The following is a 4,174-nucleotide window of genomic DNA, read 5'->3' as shown; positions in this document are numbered from 1 at the left end:
CAGGGTGGAACTCACTGCTGTTGGGTTTGCCCAGAGGAGCTTTCAGGCAGGGGATTTGGGGTAGAGGTCTCACGTGGTGGTCGCTGATGGCTACAGGTGTCTGGGGTTGTGGTAAGAGGTGTGGAACCAGAAGATGGAGTACAAAGGGGTCAGGGAAGACCTCAAGGCTGCTGGGCTTGATGGGTACCCAGCAGGCAGGAGTTTGGGGCTTGGGGAACTCATCTGATTGGTCCTGGCAGTCAGCAGCAGGCCTCCAGGGATGCAGGCAGAACTGTGGTTAGGAATATGGAGTGCAGAGGGGGCAGAAGGTCTTTCTTGTGTTTACAGATGTCATTTAAAATAGGACCTATCACTTATCTGCTTAGCTGTCTGTTGTCACGGTGAAAACCCATACCTTTGGAGCTACTCTGTGTGATTACATTCACTTCTTCTAACACCTTTCTTGTTTTCTTTTTACTTATAGTTCCCTTATAAAGACAACCACGTTATGATTTATGTTAGTGTACATCAAGAATTGAATCAAATTTGAGAAACCACTCAATTGTATACTAACCAGCACCTTACCTAACATTAGAGCCCTTGACAAAAAGCTATCTTCTTGTACAGATAAAGTCTTCATGTACTCATCTAAACTGCATTTATTTTGAACATAAACATGCCTCCAACAAGGAACTTAATTTTTTCTTTTTTTTTAAAAAAAAGATTAATTAATTTATTTATTTACATGAGTGCTTTGTATGTACATCTGCATGCTAGAAGGGGACACTGATATTCTTGAGACTACAGTTATAGACAGTTGTAAGTACCATGTATATGCTGGGAATTAAACTCAGGATCTCTGAAAGAGCAGCTAGTATGCTTAACCACTGAGCCAAATCTCCAGCCCCACTTTCTCCTCCTTTAATATTTGTTGTGTGACAAAACTTTTTCAGGCGAGATGCAACACACACTCAAGTCTACTTACTCAAAGAGTTCTTAACAGACAAAAGTATGGATTCCAGCAAAGTCCAGCTTGGTGAACCAGTGAATTTCATTGGGGTTACTTATAGAAGTATGAGTGAGGGTTACTTACAGGAGTATGGGTGTGGGGTTACTCATAGGAGCAGAAATGACTCAAAGACAGTTGCATCACCAAGGCTCACTCCAGTATGAGTGCCAGATCACAAAAGATGGGAACCTGGACCACATGGCCCAGCCTGTAGGCAATAAGCTAAAGAGTGTCCTTTCCAAGCAACTGGTCCAAACCTCTTCTAGGCAGCTTGGCTGGTTTCTACATCTTCCATGAAGCTGGTCTGGTATGAGACGTCTTTGCAGCTTTTTATTCTCTGAGAGTCTTTGTGGTCTTTTGGTCTGAGGGGGGCTCAGCATTTATTGCTTACTCTGGCAGGGAGGGCCTAGTAAATCTTGTAAGTTTCAGGAACTTCCTGAAGTTGCTTAAATATTTACCTTCTGGTTTAAGGAGATTTCTGTAGAATGGGATGTTTCAATGTCAGAGGAAAGTGTTATGTAACAGAATTACATAGTAATAATTTTTCTCTTGTTGTGTATATTCAAACCTGTAACTTAACAGTCCCCCTTCCTTTGAAACTTTCTTCATTTGAGCTTAGCGGAAAGGCAGAACTAATTCTTTCAAATGTTGCCAGTACTCATTGTTTCAAGTTCCTCTATCACTGTTGACACCTTTGGAAGTTGAAAAATTGGTAAACCCATATATAAACTCATTAAGTTTAAAATTTAGTAAAATATAAAGGAAAACACAGTAGTCTATGATGATCTATCTTTGCTCAATGTCAGACATTTTTTGGTGCAACACAGGATTAACTTTTCTGTCAGGTATCGTTAGCTGCCCAGACAATCTGACCTTACAAGTACAGAACTTATACTTCTTTCCCAACGTTTTTTTATTTCCCTTGTGGTGTATGTTTTAGGCACATTCTATTAGAGTCCTCCGAGTACTATACTCTGTACAACACACTGAATCATTAAATCTAATAGCCGAACTTTGTGCTTATTCACATTCCTTTGATTGCCTAAGATTTTTATCAAGTCCAAAGGAAAGCAGGCAACAGAATCCTTGGGTCGGATTCTAAACCTGTCTTTTCTGATCGACTCCAGGCATGTCCTAGTTCTCCATGCCTTGGTAAAAAACAAAAAGAAAACCATAGAAACAATCACAAAACACATAGTTAATGAAGGCAGTGGTTTTTATGTTTCTTCTCGTAACATTGCTATAACCTTTCCTAAGCCTTTATTATGAACAGTAGGAAAAAAAGGAAATTCAGGAATTGATAGGAAGTTGAAAGCAACTGAAATATTTTAAATTAATTTTCTGTGACTCAAATCGTGTCTGGACTTATGAAGATCAAATGAGAACTGCATATAACATGTATGAACTATAAATACAATTAGACTATTATTATTTGTGGACACTTAGAATCTCATTTTTAAAAATGTAATAGTTTGCATAGTACAAAATTCTTGAACTAGTTCAGTAATCATTTTAAAGCACTGAGAACATCTGCATTTTAAATTAAATGTATGATTATAACGCTGAGGCTTTTAAGATAAGATGATAGTTCAGCATATCCAAATTATAAATTAATGCACTATATTGACATAATAAATAAACATCACAGGATTATCAATAGATACAAGAAAAATAGATTTGTCAATATTCAACATCATCACATGTTAAAAAAGACCTCCAAAATTTTAGTTATACAATGAATATTCCTTGACAAAATACAGGCCAGATATCACAAATTAAGGTGTAATGTCAAATCAGTGAAAAGCTTTTTAGGTCTAAATGAAAACTAAGAAGAACTGTTCATTTATGCCTTTTCTACTCAACAATACAATGGTACTGAAGGTCTTTGCCCAAATAACTAGTGGAAGCAAATAGATAGTCAAATGGGAAAGGAAGAAGCTAAGTTGTTTATCTACAGGTAACTAAATGAATGAAATATATGAATGAAAACACTCCCAAAATCCCACAAAAAATCAGAATAAATTCAGTAAAGTCGCAAGATAAAAAGTTAACATATAAAAGTAAGTTGTGTTTGTATATACCACCAAAGAATTATCTAAAATAAAAAACAAGTCCTCAATCTCATTGTCAGTGGCATCCAAAGAATAAAACTGGGTCTGGAAAGGCGACTGAGCCAGTAAGAGCTCATTCTGCTCTTGCACAGGATCAGGGTTCAGACTTCAACATTATGTGCTTGGCAGCTCAGAACCAACTCCAGGAACCCAACATCTTTTTCTGGCCCATACAGGTACTTAAAACTCATGCATGTACCCTCATACCTATACATGTACACATAATTAAATATAAAGTGACTCATAAAAAAATTAAAATGCTTAAGGGATAAAAATTAACCAATGATGTGTAAGATCCCTAAAATAAAACCTGCCAAACATTTAATAAATAACTTTTTAAAATGTCAAATAAATGGAAGTTATCCATTTACTTCTACATCTGAAAAAGTAATATAAAAATGTCCACAGTAACCAATATAGTGTTCAGATTCGATGTAATTTCTAACAACTCTCTAGTGGCATTTTTCACAGAAACACAAAAAATCCCCTTTAATATCATGAAGCTATAAAATGTTTCAAAGGGCTAAAGCGAGCTTGAGGAAAAAGTACAAAATGGGAGGTGCCACACATTCTGGTTTTTAAGCTATATTTAAAAGCTTTTGTGCTCAAAAATTGGATTATTAGCACAGTAACAGAAATGCTGACCAATGTCTTCTAACCAAATAGAAGACTAAGAAACTCACATGTGTCCAGTCAGTTTTCTATAGAATTATATACACTAGAATATACACTAGAGAAAGAAAGGGACCAGAAAAACTGGATTTCCCTTATATAAAAATAATGAAATTGAACCTTCTCCTATACACAAGAATTAACTCAAAATGGATTAAAGACTTAAATGTAAGGCCTGAAGCCATAAAACAATATGAAAACATGGAGTAAGCATTTAACATGGATCTAAAAAATGGATTTTTGCATTCAACACCAAATACACAGGTATCAAAACCAAAAATAGACAACGGAGAGTATATCAAATAGGAAGGTATCTGTATAGCAAAATAACACAGAGAAGCATCCTAAGTAATGAAAGAAAAAGTAGAACGTATGATTATAAGCATTATGCTAAACATATAAG

This window comes from Grammomys surdaster, unplaced genomic scaffold (genome assembly GCF_004785775.1).
Source record: "Grammomys surdaster isolate TR1022 unplaced genomic scaffold, NIH_TR_1.0 367, whole genome shotgun sequence".
Taxonomy (NCBI): domain Eukaryota; kingdom Metazoa; phylum Chordata; class Mammalia; order Rodentia; family Muridae; genus Grammomys; species Grammomys surdaster.
Note: the sequence above shows the minus strand (reverse complement) of the source record.